This window comes from Apteryx mantelli, chromosome 1, assembly GCF_036417845.1.
Source record: "Apteryx mantelli isolate bAptMan1 chromosome 1, bAptMan1.hap1, whole genome shotgun sequence".
Lineage (NCBI taxonomy): Eukaryota > Metazoa > Chordata > Aves > Apterygiformes > Apterygidae > Apteryx > Apteryx mantelli.
In genome coordinates, this window is record NC_089978.1 from 151954391 (window position 1) to 151979135 (window position 24745).

Here is a 24745-nt window from a genome sequence, read left to right on the forward strand (position 1 = left end):
GAGTTTGTGAGTATCATACTGCGGGAGAAAGCCTGATTTGGTACGTTCCCCAACAACATACCGAGAAATTTAGTTCTGAGCTGGAAAACAGAATACCACTTGCTGAAACTGAGACAGCTTCCTATAGCTCTGATGTCTCCCAGCCATGTAGACTCAGCCCATTTCTGGTTCATTTCTCAGAGATACAAGTTAGAGGGACCCGAGAATCCTAACACCAGCTCACAGCTAGGTGGACAAATACATGTAAACCTTTCACAACCAGGACATATCACTCCAGCCACACACTCTTACTCTTCTATTTCTATTGAAAAAAAACACAGTCAGCACCATGCAGGAGGCTTTTGTTCGTTGGTGTGGGGCATCCAGTATGCCAGAAAAGCAGCAGTTCTTAGGATGCAGCAAGAATCTCCTGCTCCACTGAAGTTAAAATTCAGTAGTCAATGTATCAGACTCAGTCAAGACTCTTAAAGTCACCCACCTAAATGGAATGAATGAACAAACATCGATAACATCAGGAGACCAACTCTAAGCTTTATAACCAATATCACCAATTTTACAAAGAGCCTATACTTTATATTTCTAATGTGTTGCATTCTGTGCTTACAGCACTGTCATACAAGATTTGGCTTATGAGATGTTATTAATGAGCAGGTTATTTCTATATCTAAGAGATGCTCACAACAAATTCCCTGTAACATCTGAACATTGAAACCCTCTGCTTTCAGGAGGGTATTCTCCCTAGGATAGCATCACAAGAAGCACATTTAAGGGAAGATAAACTTGCATTATATCTGTGGTGCCCATGCTGTATTTAAATATGTCAAATCTCCAAAGCTTGGGCTAAGTGACAGTGTTAGAAACAATATCTCCATTAGGCGTAAATGTCCAAGTTTATTCCTCATACAATCCGATAGTGTGCATGTTACACTGGTGGGGTCTATTTAGCCACCATAAGCAATCTTCCCACTGTCTCCTGCTAGCCAAAAAGGGTCATGAGTCTACATGTGCCAAGGAAGTCTTTCCTCACACTTGGCGCTTAGTTATCAGGACTTCAGAGTGGAGCTGCCCACAGCTTTGAAGTCTCCATGGCCTATCAGCTTCCCCTGAAACCTCTCTTATAACAGTAGAAGATGAAGCATAAAAATAAGGCAAGTTTATTCTCACAAAGGAAAAGGTTAGCTTCCTTATGACAAAGCTGGAAACACAGCGGCAAAAGAACAGATAAGAGAAAGCTAGCTTAAGGCAAGCTTAAGGAGAAAGTTCATCCTTAGCAGTTTCAGCATCTCAACTACCTTTTGGCAACTTGTTCTTCTCCTATTCCTTGTTCTTGGAAAGCCATCTACCCCGCATGTTTTCTCTTCCTTTGTCAAAGAAAAGGAGCATCCCCAGGGTTACTCAGAGACAACACAAGATTTGTCCCTCACTCTGACCAAAATAAATATTTTTCTCCCCCATATCAGGTCTCTTCCTGTTCTTTTCATTGTATTCTTTACTTAGCACGTTCTTTTTAGCTTCAGGCTTTCTTGCAAGTTGCAACATTTTCAAGACTGGCAAAAACTTTAGGAAACATATACCAGAAGACATACTCATTGTATATATGTTTTATGAGAGTCAAAGTTTTCAGCTTGCTTTTCAATTTTCAGAGAGACCACACATGATGTATTAATAACATAGATGAAAGACTTGACAGCTGCACTGCTTTTTGCTAAATGATCTTCCTGTTCTCATTTTGGCAGTTTGGGTCATATACCAGAGATAATTTTGGCCCAAAGGATTAGCAAAAGGATATAATAGCATTAAAAGTTACATATAGTGTTACAAGCATGCAAAGTATATGAGGAGTTTAATCTTTTCATAGAAATATATACATATATATAAATATACACACAATTGGTGGGTCAGTGGTATTATCTGTAATAGAAGAAGAATCAAATTGTTGATTTTAAACAGCAAATCAGTGGCAGCAGTGGGTTAGGACTTCAGACTTCATGATTTTCTTTTGGGGCTTACTGAAAAATTCCATTTAGAAAAATTTTGATGTAGAAATTTGTGCTTTTAGTAGGATGGTCTTTTTCTCTGAAAATCATATTTTCTACTAAAAACTACTAAATTTTTGCACCAAAAATAACACAAAAATAAAATAGACTTCGGTTTTCATCTGAAAAGCTTCTCTTCAGAAATGCTAAGACCTTGCATCTGAAGAGTAGGAGGACAGGTGTCTCAAAGCATCATTCATTTTGGGCCATGTATCTGAGCCAGTCTGAGCTTCTCATGATGCACTGCACAGCAGCCCCACCAGCAAAGAGGTGCATCCTAGGATGGTAAGGGATTGCAGGGGTAAATGTCAGTGATCAAGTTTAAGTGAGAATTTCACTTCTCCACATAGTTTTTACTATTTCAGTTGAAAATTTATGACTAAGATTTTCTTTCCTGAATTAAACTTTCACAAAAGGATTTTTATTAAAATTCTTTTCAGTGTCATCAGCATTTCAAGACAAGGAGAGAAGCAGACCACTAAAGGGATTAACATTTTCCAAGCAGCTGCACTTCCCATCATGTATTCCCTTAACCAGAATAAACAAATGTCTAGAGAAACAAACAGTTACAAATCAGGAAAACTATGCATAGCAGAGCTTTATTACAATTTAGTTTCACAATTAATACTCAGGGCAGTTAAAGAAACATGAAGAATACAATCATTGTTTTATTGCTGCTGAGAAACCTGTCACTTACTGCACAACAGTGGAATTCCTTAAAATAAAAATTAGTTATTTTAATTAGAGTAACAATTTAGACCTGAGCTGAATTTCAGTAATGTGCCTTCACTTGCAAAACTAATGAGGCAACTAGCAAAACATCTGTCCTTTTCCATTAAAGGTATGAATGCCCAAAGAGCAATAAAATGATACTGTGATGATGAGCACCACAGAAGTGCCTATAAATAAAATCAAATACATTTTTTCTGGAATGTATACAGTGAAGGAATGAATAATATATTCCTCTTCCTAACCACAGTGTACTGCAGTAAGTAGCTACAATGATCTAATGCAGACTTCATTTTACATTTATTGCTGCAAGTTACTTGCAAGGTAAGAGGGATTTTCCTTGACTTAAACCCTCAGGATTTTTGGTGCCTGTCCAGAAACTATTTCCAGTATAATTTCAATAGTACTGAGCACTGAGAGCTCCAAGTGCTCATGGCTTACTAGGATCAGTGTGTGTGTGAGGTTCCCACCCGTTCAAAGAGAAGCTCTGGACTTTGTACCTTACATTGCAAATCATAACTGGATAGCAGGCATTTACAGTCTTTCTCTGCTGAGAAGTGGAAACTGGATTTATCTACAAAGGCCAAAATTCAAGCACTAAAACCTATGTAAATGCCCATTATTGCGTTCCAAAAAAGTAGGTTTTTGAAGCAGCTTTTCTCCCCAACTACAAAAATAGTCTTTCCACACCTACTAATGTAGTCCACCCAGAACAGCAGAAAAAAAAAGAATTTTGACATCCTTTATTCACGCAAAGCACTGCCTTCCTGCAGGATTAAGCCCATTACTTTTAAAGCTAAACTGACTGGCACCATTTAAATCAGCAGCAAGACTATTCTCAGTTTGAGGAACAGGGATTTCCCACAAAAGTGCTGTACCCAGAGTAACTTCTCCAAAAAAAAAAAAAAAAAAAAAGGTGACAGAATCATCCTGCAAGTAGGGATTCAACATCACTTGAATCAGTGCAGTTAACACATACAAGAAAGCATGTTATTTTTCATGATGTTTTTCAGGATGACTTCCAGGATCCTATTTTTGTATCCTGACAATTACCATTTGCATGACATTTTGCAAAAACAGCAGCATCGCTACAAAGTCATGACACACTACATACTTTCACAGTGGAAACAATTCCACACAAATTCAAACAGCAAAGTAAAATGCCATTCACTAAGGAGCAATTCCTTCCCAGCAAAAGGTGAAGGTGCTCAGCTTTCAAAAAAGCTTCATAGTAAATTTTTCCACATGCTTCATTTCATTTAGTACTCGACTGCAACAAGACATATGCCTCAGTAACCTCCTGACTTCTTTATCTTCCCACTCTAAAAGGTGACACACTTAGTGTGATGAATTACCAAACGCATTTAAGCAGACAGTAATGTATCAAATCAAAAATCCTATTTTCACCTGCCTACAAAGATATACAAAGATTCTGGCGTACTAACAGCATAAATGTGCTGTAGGAAAACAGTTGCATCAATTTTCAGGTGACTTAATCCTAGCAGAGGTGTATCCTACCAGATTTTACATTGGATTCGAGCCCCAAAGGTCTTACTTCTACCATTCACTGTTGCACTGCAAGAACTCACTACAGCTCTGAACAAATCTGCTCATAGGGGTGAACTGCTGCAACCACACACAAATTCCAGAATTAGGGTCCAAAACCAGCCATCTTTAGGAAGGCTCTAAAATCACCACTTTTCAAAATATGCACTAAATACCAGTTAGGCTCTGAACATTTTAAAGTCTACATTTTTGGTATGCCACCAGCATTATTTTAATTAGCTAATCTACCACTGCTTTTACCTTATCTCTATTATTCATACTTTAAAGCATGAAAACTGAAAGCATAAATCTTCTCTTACCATTCTCATGGTATTTGTTTAGCTTCTGCACTTCCTTTGGCTTAAACAATTATAAGAGGCTGAGTTTTGTTTTGTTTCCCAAGTCTGTTTCACTTTAGGGGCATATTAATTTTTGTCAGCGTTTCCAAAGAAAAGAATTCAAGAAGTATTTCTACAGTGGGCCGCATTCCATGAAAGGCAGGAGAGAGAGGGGGGGGGAAGAAGGGGGGGAAGAAGGGGGGGAAGAGGGGGGAAGGGGGGGAAGGGGGGGGAAACAGAGAGGGGGGGAAACAGAGGACTTGGATGTGGCCCACTGGATCTTTTAATATCCTCTTCTCCTTTTGTTTAAACCTACAATTCTACTGTGCTCCAAGTATGTCCGTTAAAATGATAAATTACTGTGAATATTAGAAATGGGCTTCTCCCAAAATCTCATGTGTGAATGCTCAAATACTGTGGAGGACATTGGATCTCAGTCTAAAACTTTAGAATTAGTTTTCCCAGTAACACTACAATCAACTGAATTAAACTCCCTAAGGCCAAAGCTCTGACTCAGGTTCCATGCCTAGTTACCATATACTTTATATAGAAGGATTACTGCATAGTTGGCATAAAATACAACTGATGAGCACATCCTATCTGTAAGAAAATGCTCTGCAGCCTCACACATACCTTTGAGAGTTGAATTTAAACTTAAAATAATAACAGCAGAGTGAGGCATTTTGAGGGAGCAACTTCCATACACTTGCAGAACTCTGAAGAGCCTAGGCAGTTGTACAGGTGGAAGGTATCACCTTGTCACTTTTTTCCATGGTGTTGCTAATCACCACCTGCTTGCCAAGCTGTAAGCTATCAAAATTTCTGTTAACAGGCAAAATAGCTCCCCACCACCTGTATTTTACACACAAGCCAGAAACTATATAGTTTAGTATCTTCAGGAGAGAAGGTTGTGATCAAGTACATGTAAAAGATGCACTGGGTTTTCAGATAAAGTAGTGTCAGACATTTATATATATACACCATTTTTATTCTTTGTCTTACTAAGGAATTTCAAGGCATTTATTTTTGCACAGTAATTTTTGTTACTAACAACATCAACCAAAGATTACAGTGAAATATGACTACTTAACAGAGCTGTTATGACCTTTTGCAAAAGCACTTAGGCCCAGTTATATGCTTGTATGTTGCTAACATCTAAAAACTTGCATTTTTCCATGCTTTGGAGCTTATTCACTTGGCAATTAATAAATTGGGGAAATGTTAACCCTAATTCATTTACTGTAAAGTTATTCCTTGCAGAAGGAAAATCCTGGGCTTCTCTAGGCAGAGAGGATGCAGAATATGTCTGCAGCTGGTATTGTGGCCTGAGCATATATCATGTGCCTCTGAAGCAGCTAATGCTGCCCATAGACAAAGACTATTGGGTTTCCTCTGCTCCAGTCAGGCAACCCCTACGTTACATGGAGGGACATGAACAGAGCATCCATCATTGATAGGAATTATGATTCAAAAGAGCCACAGATTTCTGCTAGAGTAAAAGGAAGTCTTAATTCTTGATTATTAGAGGTGCTTAGTCTGTGTGAGACAGTATTGTTCTGTCCCCTTGAGAAGAGGTCCCCTGGCTTTCCAGACCAGGGGTTGCTGAGCATGCACTGAGCGACTGCTGCATGCATGGCGTAGAGATGAAACACCCACTGCCACCAGGTCTGGGGCTAGGCACTTGATCCCACTACTGCTGGGCCTGACAGTGCTGGGGAGCTACTAGGGATTTGCCAGTCTATAAGGAATGTGCATTTTGTGGCATACGTTTATGAACAGTAGGTCTGTACACGTGCATGAGGAACAACCACACAGCAATCATTTCTAAAAATAGGCCTCAACATAAAAGGCATTCACTCTAGTCAGTAACAGACAGGCTTTTATTCAGCCAAGGCCTCCAATGATGCTACAGCACCCCAGGAAGAATCCCAGACTCAAAAAATTCTCATCAACTTCAGTGGCCTCTTAAACTGAGCTAGACTAGAGCAACGTGTTACTCAGATTATATTTCATGCTTGCTTCTGATTACATGGGACTGCATATCATACACATAACCATGCTTATGTATTTACTTGCTTCTTTCCACAGAAAGACTTTGAAAACCCAATAAATCCATGTCAGGATCTAGCAAATCCAGATTCAAAAGGCTTCCAATCACGTGTTGGTGATGAGGCACAAGTCATCCTTTTCCCTAGGGCCACACAATAGTATCCAAGATCATGCAGTTATTAGTGTTCTATAAGGATAAACTGTATTATCCTTAACATGGGAATATAAACAAACTCTGGGGAAATGTTGACCTTTTCAGCATAGTTATTTCAGTGCAGTAAGTCACATACATTGTTTTTTTGTTAAGACAAAGAAGGGATGAAGACTGATGCTGAAGGAAGGGTTAGAGGGGGCCTTAGAGGAGAAATACTGTAAACTAGGAAAGAGGGTATTTATCATGGGGCACACTTTAGTGCTGTAGTTCATGAATAATCAGAGTATAACTTATGATGAAATATATGATGGGCAAGTCACCTGAAACCAACTGGTAAGAAAGACAATGTAATAACATCAACTGCTCCAAGCAGTAAACATCTGCAAAAACAGAGAACCATTTCTGATGAAAACCATACTGACATGTCATTTCCTCCCCTCCCTCTTGATTAATAAAAATACAGTGCAATAGGAAAGCTACTTATACACAACACCAGTTATTAGGAGAAAGCAGTAAGAAGGCCAATATTTTTGAGTAAAAAGTTTATTTCACAAAACTTTTTGCAGAGTATTCTGCAGAGGGCCATGTGCAACTTAATATTTATGAACTTCTTACTGATATGCTATATTGAATCTTAATGTTTTAAGGAACCCAAAATTGTTTTTATTATTCAAGAAATGCCTGTAACCAGATTTAAAAAAATCTCAAAAATCACAAGCATGTCGGAAATGGAATGAAAGGTTGGTACATCAATCCTCTGCAAGCAAAAGTGATTTTTCCTCCCATCTGTCCAGTGCTTTATGCCTTGAACTTTTTTTTATTGAATACAGAAAAGTCTTGGCATGGTATTCATCAACATTTGAAAAAGCTCCAAGTTGTTTTCCCAATAAAGCAATTGCATTTTCATGGCACCAATAGGTTTAAAAAAAAAAATCTCTCTCCCCCTCTATAAGACAATAAGCATTAAAAGTACTCCTATTTTATACAGTCATCTGGATATGAAGTCATGACACCAAGTAATTCTACAAGTACTGTGAGAATAACCAGGAGGCTCTATTAACTTTACCACACAGTCTCATTACAACTTTTAAAGTACCCAGCAGAATAAAAATGATAGTCATCATGAGTTCTCCAGATTCATGGACTCTTGAACAGCAAGTATGAAACTATTGCAGTCTGTACAAGATAGAAGTTTAAGGAGATAAGATAAGGAAGAAAGTGTCTTTTAGAACTTGGAAGCAGTTACTACATCTTTCAGTTTTAATTTAATAATACATCTCCAAAACAAAGGAAAGACAAGATAACACGGTTTAACGGCAAAGCAAGATTCAGTCAAAAACACTAAATTCTGTACGAGTTTCTCAAATACATATGAAACTGTATATTCCTTATAGTCCAAATGCAAAACTACATAGAGGTTTAAATTGGCTCCAGACTCTACTTCAGTTCATGCAAAACAAGGCTCAAGTTTTCTTGAAAACAAATGGATCCATGCTATAAAGCCCTGGACTGACAGGGCAAGATAAGGGCTTTGTATTAAGGGGACAGCAAGAGTTCATAGCTATCTGGAGTTTGGCTTTTATGCCAGTAAGGAGCTAGGCAACTTCTGGAGCATCTAAGCATTCAGCTACATTAAAGACAAGGCTTAGCTTCAGGAACCAAATATTTGAAAGTTCTGTAAACATTTGAAGTTTTCAAAGCAGTAAAGCATTACAGCAAAACTTTAAACAGAGTAAGTTTTCCCTTAGCTCTCCTCCCAGAGCTGCAATAAGCTTATTTAATGCTACGTGTTTGCCATCATACCAATGCAGAGGATTGTATAGACACAAATATCTAAGTGCATGGCTATCACTCCCCCCCATGAAGCAGTAATTGGAATTCTCTAGATGAATAGAGAATGTGTTGCTGACTGCTGATCTCATTTATGATGCTATATGGGTCAAAGAAAAAAAATTCAGCTAGCTACATACAGATGTCAGAGTAAATCCTGGTGAAACACAGCAGGCCTTTTGCAGTTTTGTCTTCCACCAGCTTTCTACTTCCATTTGACAACACAGTGGAATTTTGGGGAAGCAGAGAGATCAGATATCTTAATCTAGCTGAGACTTCAAACCTGTGCAGCAGAGATCTAATGCAATACATAAGGAGATTGGCATAAAAGCTGAAAGTACATCAGCATAAATCCTGTTCCTCCATGTAAAAATTATGTCATCACCATCATGAAACACAGCAATAAACTTCCTAAAATGAACTCTTCCATCCTGGGCTGCTGTTGGATTTTCTTAGTGAAATGTCCATCTAGATTGTAAATTCCTCAAAGCAGGAAACATTTCATCTTCAGTAGTAAGAAGAGACAGCCAAGCACACTGTCTGTGCTAATGTACACACGGAGCAGTCAAACACAGCATGCTTATGTGTGCATCTCTACCACATCCAGCTAGATATACTCTTGAATAATGGCCTATTTTGAGCAGATATATGAAAGTTTTATTCTCTCTGCAACTTCCAAGCAGTGTTTCCGGCAGAACTTTCAAGCAACTGGCTTGTTACCAAGACTCCTGGAAAACCCTTCCTTCCTGCAGCATGCCAGAAAGCACTTCAGTATGAGCATGGATTCTCCACAAACTAAGCAAGTGGAAACAGGAGTATAAGAAAAGCTAAGAGCGAGGCTCACAAGACTGCACAATATTCCTCTAAAGGCTATGAAGAAGCCCTTTTGCACAATGAATATTTGTGGACTGGATGAAGTGGTTGAAGCTTTGGATAAGCTGTTTTATTGGCAGAAGTAGAGTCAAAGCAATGGGATTTGGGGAATCTTTTCAGGTTGTCACATATACTTGGGGAATCAAGCATGGACACATTCTGAGCACCAAGGTAAGGCTGAAACTATCTTGTAATATATCCTAATAGGTCAATGCATTGGAATCCCTTCCCACTTCCCAAAACAGAGGGCCTCAGAGAAAGTACTCTACTAGGCTTTCCTTTGGGCACCTGGGACTAGGACAGCAAGCCTCAGAAGAGCTGCGTCAGTGATGATAAAGTAGTGTGTCTTTTCCAGATCACAGCAAGACTTGGGAAGACTTCCCAGTCACAACAGAGCAGCACACAGGATACCACATTCCTGTGCCAATTAGCTGGGCAGAAGTAATTTATGCACCCATGCAGAAAGCCATGAACCTATCCCAAATGCCTCCCAGAGATGTTTTGGGGGAAGCTTGATGTACATGCAGCTTACTGCATACCTACAGCAGCTATCCTGAACATAGTCAAGAGCTCTTAATACTTCCAGAGCAGCTGTCTCATTGCACAGAAGCTGTGTAGTCAGCCTGGTTTTGTGCCATGGAAGCATCCACGATTTCTAGATATACAGTAGATTAAGGGCAGCACTGATCAGCAGCTCTGGCCAAATATACAAGACTCATATTACAGTTTGTGAGAAGGCAGAGAATGAAAGAGGAAGAAAAGATGACATGTCCAGGAAAACAGACATACAGTAGCTGTATCTGCCACTCACATGACTTTCCTCCCTAAAAGTTAGTTCTAGCTGGTCAGAGCTTTCTTACAAATCAAAGCATCTACATTTGGCTGCCTTTTAGAATTTGTATTCATTAGCATCATTATCATAGAGCAAACCACAAGGCTGGAGATAAAAACCTCCCTGTAAGATCATAAGTGATAGTAGGGCCAAACAAAGTCTCTTGGCTTATTCTGTCCCTACAATCTCATATTCACCTTGAGCCCAGCCACAAACCTTGATCTACATTGAGGGTGCCTGGATTCCCAGGTGGTTTTGTATAGCTAGGCTGTGTTCATTTCCAAGCTCAAGTGAGATCTTGTACATTAAGTCAGTCCCCCATGATGCATGCACTGAATACAGAACTCTGCAGAAGGTTGTGCAGCAGTGATTACATCTAGCTTCCCTGGCTATTGCTTAATATCAAATCAGAGTTTGTTTTCTCATCTCTTCTCATAAATCACTCTTGAAGTGACTACCAAATGGAAAAAAGGTAACACTAAAGAACATACAGGAATAGAAACACTCACCAAGGAAGCTAAACAAGTCCTCACTGCAATTAGACTGAAGCAAGGACACACCTAGAACAGTTAGCAGTGTCCCCAAGCATGACTTTCCTTCCCATGCGAAGGTCTTTCCTCCCCTAGGGATTTCTTTAGGTAGGGCTTCCCCAGTTAACCAATTAGCAATAACAGAGCAAAGTCCCTAAAGCACTCTGACATTTCTCAATACCTTAAGTTTCTTAAAGAGTTCATATCCCCCCCACAACCGCATGCCCAGTCTTTCACCCTTTCTTTTCCTGGTCAGCTTTTCCTGCTGCATTGCTCTCAGTTCCCATATTTCTCAGAAAGGAGCCACAGGAAACAGCTCCTGTGCTGGCCTGGCAGCAGACCTCTCTTTTTAAGCCTTCTTTTTGGACTAAACACTCATTTGTAATACTATTTGAGTGGCATCACTACAGTGCTCATAGCTTTTTAAAACTGCATCAGAAAGGCTCTTCATTCCTCCTAGCTCAACAAGAAATCAAAAACACATCTGTCAAAAATGTAAAATCATTTATTTTTATAAATACACAAATCTACCAGTTAAAGTAAAATTACTTCTCAAGCTCAAAGTTGAAAACAGATGACAAGTACAGCACAGAGCATCTGATAATGTTTTGGTAGCACAGCTAAAACCACTTATAAACACTGTTTTGGGATCCTTCTCCCACCCACCCTTGCATATTGAAAATTCTCTAAACTAAAGCTCCTGAAGTTCTCATCAGTCCTTTTCCTGCCATTGCTTGGTCACATTGAAGGCTTGTTTTCTTTCAGGACAGACATTCCCTGCTGTGCTTTTCCTGTTTTTGGACTATTTAATATTTAACTTTAAGTTGTCGTAGCAACAGGGAATCACAGATGGTAAGAGTTAGAATTATGCCACAGGAGACACTTATCATAACTTTGCATAGTGTGAGCTCTTGTTCTCTAAAATTTTCCCCATACTGGACACTCCCCTGTTTATTTTATGATGACTATATTAATGAGTGCATACACCTAATGAATAATGTAAGACTATTTCAAGTTTATCAGCACATGCTTAATGGTGTATGGTAATTGCATTATGAGAAATGGCAATGTTTCTTTCCATTTCTCACCATTACTAGAAGAGCCATGTTCTGATGCACATTCTTACCTCAGTCTAAAAATAAGTTGCATTCATTCCAATGCCTAGTTAAAAAAATAAGGCATTTAGTACCATCAAGGTGATTAGAATCTAGACTTCATACAAGACATGAGTACTTTATGCAACTTTGCCCCCTCAGGGTAATCACGTACACTTCCAAGATAATCCAGTCACTCTAGAAAGGACTAACAAAAATAAAAACAGCTACCAATATCAGAAGTGTGGTATGCATCTGTGTGATCCAAGTCTGAAAGGTGGACAGTACTGAACCTGGGGTCACTCAACACCTCTGAACCTCAGGTCAACTTTCAAGTACTGACTTTGGAAGACATTGGCAGTTGTTATTCTGCTTTTCATGAAGCCTGGGCCAGCTGAGCCAGTTTTAGTTGTCAAAGGTGAGAATGTTTGGCTAACAACACTAGTTCCATTCTACAGGGGCTTTGAAGACTTACAGAAAGAAGGTAAGTATTCAGAAGTTATCATCAGTTTACAGAGACAGTTCCCTTCAGAAAGGTGAAATGTCTCCTGCAAGCAAATCACTAGCAAAAGAAACAGAGCTCCGGCCATGTCAGGCTCCCTGGGAATCCCCACCATTACCTCCAGTAAGAGACCCAGGTGGTGCACAGAAAAGCTACTTGCATCTCACCAGCTTGGTCAGCTTCTGTGGTTAAATGTCTAAGCACACAAGTTAAATTCTCCCTTTGGAGCAAGGCAGTTTGCTGCAATAGAGCAGCCCCAGATTGAAAAAGGGAACTTCCAGTTCATAATATCCAAAGTACTGCGGCATTTCAAGTATGTGTTTGTCTCCTAAGAATACAGCAGTCACAAAACAAGCTAATTCTAGATAATCAGCTATACAAAACAGCACTGCATCAGCACAGTACCAGTAAAACACCTAATATCTATCTTCTTTATAGAAACCCTCAATCCCAGAATATTTGTTTTTGGTAGTGACATTTCTGTAAGTGACCACCTTATTTTAAAAGGCCACTCTTACCTATTAAGGCTATTATGGCTGGTATCTGTTCTCTCCCCAGAGATACCCATGTACATCAAGCTCATTTCAGCTGTGCTTTGAGTAAATAGCCACCATCACCAGGAGCTCTGTTCAAACCTCTGTCTTATAGAAAAGACTTCCACAACCTGCTGAGCTACCCCTACAAAACAACACACAATTCATCATGTAATAGCTATTCAGCTGGCAAATGTGCTATTCAAGTGTGATATTTCACGAACACTTGCGTGCCAATTTAAATGTCTTTCAGTCCATTCATGGGTACAATCCAGCAGCAAGCCTGTGACAAGGTGAAATCCAGACAGATCTTGCTATTCTAAGCATTTCTACCTCTTCATCATGAAATGGTTGCCTCTAGTGCTAAGACTAGCAAAGAGTGCTCAAGCAACATGACAAGAAAAGACAAAAAGGCTCTGCAGTAAAAAGGGATTGTAGATTAAAATTGAGTAGCTGTGGCTTTAAACAAAGTTTATTGAAATTAAAATTTTAAGAACAAACATTTAATAAATGAATATTTTCTCTGTAAGATGACATTACTTTGAACTCTTAAAGCAGCAAATCCTAGCAACTAGAAACCTCAGTAGAGCTAGGCTCACTCTAATGTACAAGTTGTTATAACGAGATAACAGCTTAGAGTTCTTAAGGTAGAATGATGTCTGAAATGAAGATCAAATGCTGAGTTCACTCTATACAACTATGCTAAAATCAGTAATACAGGGATTTGTCCAGCCCTTGACTGCTGTATGTCTTGTTTCTCTTAAAAGGTGTTTGTATTACTTTTTTGTAAAAACTAATGGAAAAAAGTGGGAAATTCATTACAGAACTGAAAATAAAAGACCTGGAATGTCAGGAATTGTTATTCAAAGGTAATAAATAGATGGAGAAACCAGAAAATCCATAATACCTACAAAAAGGCAGTGGGCCATACACAGGCCGAGTTCCAGAACAGACAACATGAGGCAATACCCTCACTGCCTGCTGGGACCAGGGACACAGGGAAGGAGAAACCCAAGGTGGATTCTATTCTGGGATCATAAAAGTTGATTTAAAGAAATACATGTTACAGAATATTTATTACTAGCATCCACAAAAGAAGAACTCATGTAACATACCCAGAGCTACTGACAAAAAAAGTTGCCATTTAGATTTAAAATCTTCTAATAGAGCTAATCCTCAAAGTTAGAACCATCACCTGGACAGGTGGCACAGCATAGGCAAGATCCTCAGAGAGGAACCCAGCATCCCTCTGGGTAAAGAGCAAACAGCTTGGAAGGGAAGACCAGAAAGAGGTAACAAGTTATTACACTGAGCATTCACTCCCTTATCCAATTTAGTGGCAAGCTGGATGTACAACAGCAAAGGGATTAGTTACCTTCTCCTGTGTCTTTGGAGAGAGAGCCCACAACACCAAGCTAAATTCATCTGTATAAATGTGACTGGTTTACCCATACTGCAGTTTTCAGCAGAGGTCTTCTCTACAGCCTCAGAGTACTTCCCTGCTTCCAGCTTCCTGGAAACATCCCTGCTAGCCATGATTTAGAGTGACCATCTGGCAATACATTACCATGGGGAAGTTTAGTCTGACCACAGATGCTTTTGGAAGATCTCCCCCAAGACTAACTCTAGCCTTTCCAAAGGGTCTCACCTTTCCGCTGCTTTAGTGCACCTTGTGCACTAATGCACCCCTGTGCAAAGCCCATGCAAAACACTTAAAACAGTTAAGTCAGGTACTTGCACTGTATTAAACAAGACACAGGGTGACATTAATTCAGACTCCTACATTCTCACACAATAGACTATTTAGAGCAGGTTTTTTCCTCCCAATCCTCTGGGCAGGACCTGACTATTTCAGTCATTTGGGGCAAAGGTGTCTGTTGGGCCATGCTTCAGTCTGGCTATTTAGGCATGAAAGCAGCATGAGGTAAGCCCTGCACCAAGTGGCTAATTGGTGATTAAAAAAAGCTATTCATTCTAACTAAAATCAGAAATGTGAGATACTGGACCAATTTTAAAACATGCAGTAATGTAAACTGTATGTGGTTTCCTTCTCAGTGATTTATATTTATATAAAGGTTTTGTTCATGCATTTTTTCTAATCCTTCATTGTGCACATGCTCATCACTGAGCAACTCAAAACCTGCACAGAGGAAGCAGGCCTAACAAGCACATTAAAAAAAGTAAAAGTTGCCAAGCAACATTAAGAGTTTCTTGCCATTTGCCTACAGCTTGGAGAAGGCATCAATTATGTCATCTACCATCTCTCTCATATATATATATGGAAAAAATAAGCAGCAATTTAGTATTCAGAATACTAAAAAGCAGCTTAGTGTGACTAGTGCTGTGCATTTCCTAACAGATACCAAAACCATTCCTTCCATATAAGGAGACCGGAGGATTTCTCTTCCCAGGAACTGGGTTCCCTTAAAGTGAGCCAGCTGTGCTGGGGACTGATTTTTTTTTTTTTTAAATATACATAGTTTACTCTAAGCCCAGAAGGCCTGACAGATTGCCTAAACAGTCAGATGAGAGTCTATGCACAGATAGCAGTGCTGGCAGAAGTTATTTGTAATGCAAGTGTCATGTCCTCTGCCAATAAGCACTGGGAGCTAGTAGTATGGCACAGCTAATGGCACTCTAGGTGTGGATGTGCTAGAAGTATTGGGGAGAGCAAAGGAAGGTAACAAAGCCTGCTCACCTGGAGTATGTTAGGATCTATATAAGTGATCTTAAGAATACATTAGGAAAATAACCTGGCTCCCAACAGCTTCAGCAGAGAAACATGAGAGCTGTGCTGCAGACACCAGCAGTAAGGGTGTGCTGTCTTTATCCCAAACCCCACACCCATCCAGAGCTACAATTAACTGTACATGTGCAGCTCTCCAAGAATAACCTCGTCAGAATGGCCTCCTCAGAGACTGCCACATATCGGTTTCCAAATAACTGCAAGCAGTTTACATTCAGAATTAGAGATGAGGCTACACCACCCTAACTGCTAGGCCTGCAAACCCATCTTGTGATCTAATGGTTAAGTGGTCAAGCTAAGTCTCACATATCAACAGTGCTCCTGCAAAGCAGGTGAGGCCTTCAGCCTCAGCAAGGAGCCACAAGGGTAGCCAGACGGAAGTGTATAAACACCATCACCACTGATAATAAACAAGGACAGAAAAGTCCCTTCTCTCTCCATCCATTGGCTTCTGCAGGTTTAGCAGAAATTAAAGCCAGTAAACATGAATTTCTCCCAGTAAAGTGAAGAAGTCCTATATAAGAACAGGAAACTGATCAGTGTGATAGGACAATGCAGCTGACTGGATTTGCTTATCAGAAAAACTTGCCATTTAAATTTCATTGTGGTTTTGTACAAAAATGAGTGCTCTGGTAGGAAATTGCCCCATAAAAGGGTCACTGTCCCAAAGACCCTGGATTCTCTTTTCAACTCTACCAATACTCTGCAGAGCAGAGATGTTTATGCAGCTCACCACACTGCCTCAGCTGTCCGTCTGTAAAATAAGTAGAAAAAGTATTTTAACAGCTCCAAAAGGGAGTGGTTATTCAGTGTTACTCAATTTCTGAATATTAGTAAACCGATCCAAGAACTTGGGCTCTACCACTGCAGAGCAACAGAAACAAGGAGGCAAACAGCATCCATAAGTTATCAGGAAAGCAAAGTACATAAATATTAGCATAGAATTGAGTTATGGAACTTTTTACATAATAATCTATATCCACTCAATAAAATGCAATCTGAAACAAAACCACATGAAGACACTTTGGGGCAGGGGAGGTAGCACCACACAGTGCTTTTGAAAGTTTTGCTTGAGCATCAAGAGAGCTCTGCTAATAGAGCTGGAAGATTATTTGCTAGATGATATACATTGTTCCCTTGCAAAGTCCAAACTAAATCTGTTTTTAACAAAACCCACTTGTTTAGGATGAGCAATCAACAACAAGTTATTTAGCCAGTTTTCTTTCAGCTTGTTGAGGGAAAAGGGGGTGTCCCACCACCACACCCAGCTTTCAAGAGTAACATGCAAACAAACAGAGCATTTGACACTTTCACTTTTTTGACACATGCACAGAGTAGAAGACACTGCTGATGGTGGAGCCTGTGATGCTGCCAAAGGCCCTCATCCAGCATATGCTGAAGCCAGCAGACTCCTGCAGCACACAGCATGTTCTGACTAACAGCCCATAATGGTTGGACATGTGTGATACACCCTTTTGTTTTTCACTTGTTGAAATATAGGGGCTTGGGAGGAGGCTGCACAGCCCATGTAGTCTTTGTTGCACTTCCAGAACAGAACAGCTGGGTAACTGCTCTGCAAACATGACAGGCTCATGTGGACAGGCACTGATACCACACATTTTAAGTTATAAATAGAGCATGCTTTGCATGCTTTCATTACCTCCAGCAATATCCTCCAAGTAGAGGCAGACTGACTGAAGAGGCCCTTTTTCAAACACTCATTAGTGATATTTTCACACATTTAAAGGATTCACCAGAAGCTCACAAATGTGAGTTTCTGGAATTGATCACTATTAAAGTAGAACAACTTCCTCCAAATTTTGTTTTACAATAGATTTACCCCAAGTTTCTGCCAGATGCAACTGGGATTTTTGTGCCCAGCATGGCTGGCAACACATTGTTTTCGCTGATTCCATGGAAAGGTAAAGTAGAAAAGACTGGCACTATATTCAAGCAAAAATGAAAGTATTTTCTTAGCTGGGAAAGCAGTTACTACATTGAGATATACTTTGAAATCATAGTAGATGGAAGTGCTACAAAAATTCATGTTTTAGGAAAACAAGTGATGGATTATAAGCTAACCACTCATTATACTTAGCTTGATTTAGTTTCCTTGTTAGGATAATTCAGCAAAAAAAAAGTTGCAACTAAATCTTGTTTCTAAAGTGCCTTCACCTCTGTTCAGAGATCTTGTAGTTGTGTACCTAACTTCTATTACTTTTCCTCAGTACATGCAACTACAGAAACGGTTTAACTCAAAACATTATCACATGCTGTCAAGTGTAGGTGATCTTAAAGTCAGGTGACCCTGCTTTTAAGGTGTTATAACACTATTGCTGCACAGTATATTTCACCTTTTATTCAAAAACCTGTGCTTCAGTGGCTCATAAGGGACAAACAGCTGAATCTGCCTATTTCACATATTAATTTTTGAGTTTCCTGTCATTTGAAGGCTTGATTGTACATTTAATTGAATAGTAATTTTGCTGCTGGACTTGTGATAGCGTTTGTGTTATTTTAGACATCTAGTGGCTGGTTTTGCATTTGTGTTATTTTTTTCCCCTCAAAGAGCACATAGAATGGGAGTGAAGGAAAGACTTCATAGACACTCTAGGCTTGACAAAACAGCAAAGGGATTGACCGTAGAGTCAGTGTCAACCTCTGCCTGGGACAAGAGCAGCCTCAGCACATCCCAAACATTCACACACCCCAAAGGCACAGCACCTTCTACTCCTGAAGGAAGCAGCAATGAGCAGGAAACTGAACCAAGGATGGGAAAGGAGGAGGTTTGACACATAACAGTCACTGCCTAGCCCCAAGTAATCATTCCACAACTGTCACCTGCAATTTTCTCTTGATGCATCCGATACTGGCCATTCTCAGGGAGACGTTACCAGACGAGACAGACCAGTAGCCCAGTTCATCGTGACAGCTCAGGCATTCCTATGAAAACCAAACAAGTTGCTCCATAACCAATAGCGCTAATGAGGGCCAGTTATCTATGGATTATAGCCCATACCTGGGAACTTTCCTTCCTAGCATCACCAAAATCCTTGCAGCTTCTTCAACCAGAGCTCCTTAACAGCTTCAGCCCTCACCTCTTGCTCCACCTGCAAATTCACTTCACTATATCCCGTGGGCATCTTTGCACCTTCAGCTCCTCTTGTAGCACCCAGCCGCTGGCCACCCAAGGGGTAGTACATAACAGAGTTGGTTCCCAGCTGTGGGGCTGATGGACCAGCTAGCTTTCACACACCCACTAGCCAGCTGGTGGGACAAACCAAACACTGAATTCACATGGCATCCACGGCTTCAGTAATTATTTCAAAAAAAAAAAAAAAAAAATCAGAACTCACCATTTTTGAGATGTCAATCCTCCAGCCAGCTTGAGCCAAATTTAACCCTCAGGCTTGAAGAAACCTGGGGAGAGAAAGAGAGGAAATCTCAGGTCATGTACACTTAAGTTCATTAGGAAGTTAGGCTAAAGTACTTTTTTCAGAAGAGATGCTTACAAATCAGCTTTGGATTTTCCAAATACAGTAAACTCCTACCACAAAGTTGTGAGAAACATCAGTCAGATTCAGCACTTTCAATGTTTTTCATCACAATCCCCTTTCAGCAGCCTGCAGCTTTCATGAGGGCCCCAGGCACATCACCCTGCTCCCAGGGCTTCAGCTGAGGGCAGCGTGGGGGGGACAGGGGGAGACAACCCTGAGTCCCCTGGGGGAGCACCCCCAGGGGTACCAGGGGGAGACCCTGCCTGCCCCCTGCCCCATGGCAGGGGTGAGGGGAGGCCAGGCCTGGCCTACAGCCCCACTGCTCGGCCTGGCCACAGGCCCCACCAACCCCAACCACAGAGGGGGGCCCCCTGCCACCTGTGTGGGGACCTCCTGGCCCAGCCTTGGTTCCCCACCAACCTCCTGCCCCCATCTACAGGGGGGCCTCCTGACCCAGCCCCACCACCCCAGACTGGTCTGGGGAGTCCCCACTGCCACCACGGCCCCCAGGGACCAGCAGCCACTGCTGCTGCTCCCCAACACCTTTCTCACAAGGAGATGGCTAGTCTCATATTCAAGGACCCGATTCCAAGCCCATTAAATGCCACCGGAGTCTATCCATTTGTTTCAGTTGGCTTTTTAAACAGGAGGGCACAGGGTCTAAGAGCATTGCAGCTGAAGCTTTTACTAGATCATTAAAGTCACCAAAACAAAGACCAAGATGTTGTAGCATGAGATAGGAAAAATTCTGTAGCTATAACTAATATTTAAGATGAGAAAGCATTAAAAACTGCAAAGAAAGTTTAAAATAAAAGAATCCTATGAAGTTCCTAGTTTCCTAATTAATCAGGTTAACAGCCCAGTCCCAGAAGGGTACTTGGAGAGAACAGCAAGTAGCAAACGTGTTCAAGGAAAATGCGCATTAGCACAGGTACTGCTAGGGCACAGAGCATTCTGATTTTATAGCTGGCTCTCACACTAGTGTAGTTCATGCTGCATCCTACTTCAGTGCAAAGTCCTTCATAACTACAGTTTACCCTATGTTCACTTTTTATTTTGCATAATAGCCTGAGGGCAGGGAGTTCAAGGCTGTGAATAGACTCCTTTTCCATCCTGCTTTGTCCATGTGCAAGTTGATTATGCAGAGAGCTCTTACTGCCTGTGCTTCAGAGTAGCTCCCCCGCCTCTGCTAATGCCCCTTCCCAGCCTGCTGCAGTTCAGAAGATTCATTTTATCAGTGGACACTCTTCACAGTGGCCTGACTCACTTGGCTGAAACAGGTCACATATGCATCAAGCACAAAGTGACAGTCATCTCCACCAGGAGCAATAGCAACCAGCACAGCTGGTTCTGGAAGAGGATGCCCATTGCAGGTTTTGGTGCCATTTGGCAGTGTTTCTACACACTAGCCCAGACATTTAGTTTCCCCATATTTAGTTATTCCTAGACTTTCAAACTGGCTTATAACTTCCTCTCAATATGGTTGTTCATCATTTAAAACAGATAAATCCTTAGGTAGCAGATGAGGGAATAAAAACCAGCTCATATAGATTATGTCTTCCTCCAGGCAATGAGCATTCATCTTACCTGAAGGATGTAATAAGAACGAACAATCTTGTGTTGCAATTATTACATATGCCTAGTTTTAAGATTAGATGTTTTTATTCCCTGTCCACATGGACACCATATGTGTAAGGAAATGCTTTAATTAAATTCATTGAACTACAATGTGAGCCATAATTTAAATAATAGAAAAATGAGGTATTGAATTTCCAAGGATATGTTGTAATTGGAATGAGAGCAGCTGCCAAGAAGACAAAAAAGCTCCAGGGCAAACAGAGTCTATGGGTTCAGACAACAGCAGGTAAGCAGAATCCTGGATCTGAGATTGATTACATGGGTTTGTCTTGTTTGAAGACGAGAGACTTAAGAATTAACAAAGTATTCTGCAATAAAACACATGTGCAAAAAGCCAGACTCTGAACATGCTCTATTAATAAACTGAGAACAGCAGAATCCTGTCCTGCAAGGACACATTCTCCTGTGGTTAGAGCAGGAGGAACAGAGGCATTCTGTTTTGTAAGTGTGGTTTCACAGGATTTAGAATTGGTTCAGGTAGAGCCATTAAATATCTGATTAGACCTACAGTGCATGCTTAATTTTAAATCATTCTAAGAAACAAATCCAGTTACATCTGCATTTTTGTTGGGACTAGAATCATAGTATAGATGCAAGAAGTTTAGGAAAGCTTTCATGTTTTTTGCAATTTCTGTAACTGATTAGAAAATGTTTCCAGTGTAAATATGAACCCTGATAGGCAGGTTTACCATGATTTTCTCCTGCCATTGAAAACATCTTACTGCATGATCTGGGCAAGTATTCTAGTCATCTGAGGCTACTATGAACTCATTTTTGAAGTGAGATCAGTACTTCCCCTCCTCACAGGATGCTGAGCAATGGGGAATTTTCAATGTTTTCAAGGATCATCAAAGGCAATAGGAGCACAAAACTAAGGAGGGCAGAAAGCACCAGAGTACATAAAGAGCATGAAGATTGATAAGACCAAGCACCAAGGAGACATTCACCAGACAGAATTATACTATGCTAAGAGAGGTGAAATATTCTTTACTTTATTGACCAAAACCCACAATTCAATATTATTCAGAGGTATCAGAACTAACCCTCCTTCCCCCTGTTTCACAGCAGCCATCATTTACTCAGTAACAACATAAATGCACAAAAAAACAAGAAAAAGATCTGAATGAAATTCATTCAGTTCCCACAGGCTGCCCTAATATCAACTATGAACAGTTTAACAGGACCATTGTTCTATGTTGTTTAAACCATCTTGTTTATTTTAGTTTTTTGACAATTGGCAATATTTTGAGAGCACCTGGAGACAAAAGCTCATATGAGAATTATAGGCTTCCCTAGAAAAATATAGCTTTACTATTGCATGGAAAGAAAACTACAAAATGCAACCCAAGTATAGCCCTGCAGGTTCAAAACTGAACAGCAAATATAGATAACTTCGTATTTTTGCTAATTTTCATTAACTTAAGCCAAGTGCAGAACTGGGAGGAGCCTGACTCATAATACTGGAATGTTCAGTATTGTCAATATTGGATTAATTCACTGTCACACCTAACCTTTCTTACATTTCAGCCTGAAGAGCAGAACCAAGTTCAGATCTAAATTCAGATTTTGAACCCAAAAGCCCAAGAATGATCAAATTTAATCAGGTCTGCCATCTCCAGGGATTAATGAAGACCTCTTTTCAGAGAAGTAATCTACTAAAAAAGCTGTAGGTAGTATAAGACGTCCAATTGTTTTCATTTAAACATGATTGTTTCAAGCTCAAACAGTTGCCAAAATAAACCAGAACACCCATAATGACATCATAACCAGAAAAGGGATACTTAAGCTGCCTTTTCTGAGGTAATGATATCATCTAATCAATTTAATTTCACATTAATTGTGCAGCAATAGAAGCAGCAGGGTATCAGAGCATTAATTGTTACATGTCTTTACAGAGCCTTGAAAATTAAGCCCTGGGACTGAAGTCTGAAGACCTCCCTCAGAACTGAGTAGAGTAGAATCACATTAAGGCACATATTTCTTATCTAAGCATGCAAGTTCATAAGCCCACTTGTTTTAATAAAGGAGTTTCTTGTGAAACTTCTTTCAGACCTTGTCCCTCTCATTCTCCAGCCAGGCACAGCAAGCTGGTCCCATGGAGGCAGGCAGCTGCTCCCAGGCCTCTGTTTGTGCAAGTGTGGAGCAATTGCATTTCCCATTCAGCTAGTGCCACAAAAGTGACCCTTGTAATTAGCTTTGGATCCTTTTCCAGAAGTGAGGGTTTTCCAGGGGTCATAAGAGCAATAAAGCCCACAGAAGAGAGTACAAGGACAGCTCGGTTCTTGAACCCACAATTTCACATGAACTGATCTAGCCTCCCTACATTGTCCTTTTCAGAAGGAGTTTTAACAAGGCAATGAAGATAAACTTCCACAAGTCGCAGATGATGCAACTCCTCTGCAGTAGTCCACATTTCTCATGAGTCCCAAATAAGTCAAGGGCCACTCATGGAGAAGGCAGCAGGGTGCACCTGGGATTGTGCTTATTGCAGTTATTACTCAAAGCAGCATGAATGCTTTGTATCATCTTCAACTCTGCCTGCCTTTTGGTACAGGTGAGGTGTTTGTTCCTTAAGAGTACCTTTTCCTTGCCACCACCCTAGGTCCCATATTTTTAAAAGCACTTTTAAGATAATCCTTTTCATTAAACTCAGCCATCACAGCTGGTTAAAACTCTTGCAACACAAGTTTCTTCTTGAAAGCGTTCAAGTTAAACCCACTCCTTTTCCTCTTCCCCCTCAATGCCCTTGCATCCAAACGAAAAGCCAGATCCATATCCTCTAGATAGCTGCCTCATCTCTAGCAATCAATCTTCTTTCCACCATTCCAGTCTGAAAACCCTTTCTAATCCTAAATCAGGCTCTCCTCCTTGGACCCCGAATTATTTTTCCTATTAATAACAGTTTGGGGTTGATTAACATGCTGCAGTGAGAGCAGCCTGCAACACTGTAATAAGTATACATACTCTGAGAGAGCTGCCCACAAGAAGCATCAAGCTATATAGATTTGTCAGAGCAAAGGAGATGCCAGCAACAGGACAGTACAAGCTGCTGGTAAGAGGAAAACAAGTGAAATTCTTCCTTATTTAGGACATTTGTCTTAAGAGATTGAGGAAAGACAGAAGGAAGTTTACTGGGTCTCAAAGGCCTTTTTGCCTATAAGTAAAGAGAGGTAGAATAACTGCTTTGACCAAAAGCAAGCTACAGTCCTGCCTGCAGCTGCTGTACTAAATCCAGATCTGGGAGATATGTATCTCTGAGCCTACAGGAGCCACACAGCATACAAGCATCAGCTCAGTCTGGCATGTCCAGCACATTTTTAAGACATAATTCCTTTTTGGTACTTCTACAACTTCGTAGTCCAGTGTCTCCCTGTGCCAAGATCCATATTAAACACTTCAGGAGACCTGGCATGTGCAAGGTCATGAGCCATGCTGGCTCTACACCACAAATACCATTTACCTCTTCAAGGACTGTTCAGACAAATAGAACAGCTTTTGCAAGAGTACTTATTACCAACAATGTTTTTGAAGCTTGCTTATCACTATCTTAAAGTAAGCATTGAGAACAATTGAAATATCAGGCAGGAGCAATTTTCCAAGAGCTTCTAGACATTTATGTAGATCAGATAAATCCTTCAGATTCTCAGCATTCTCTCAACATCTTGTTGACAGCAGCAAGAAAAGGTTCAGATATTGAGAATTGTGGAGAGAATGTCTGACAAACACCAGCAGTCCCAGACAACACAATAACCATTAGTGTTACTAGTAGCCAGCAGTTTGTTCAGTTTGCCCTGCACTGGTGCAAATATCCAGTGTCCA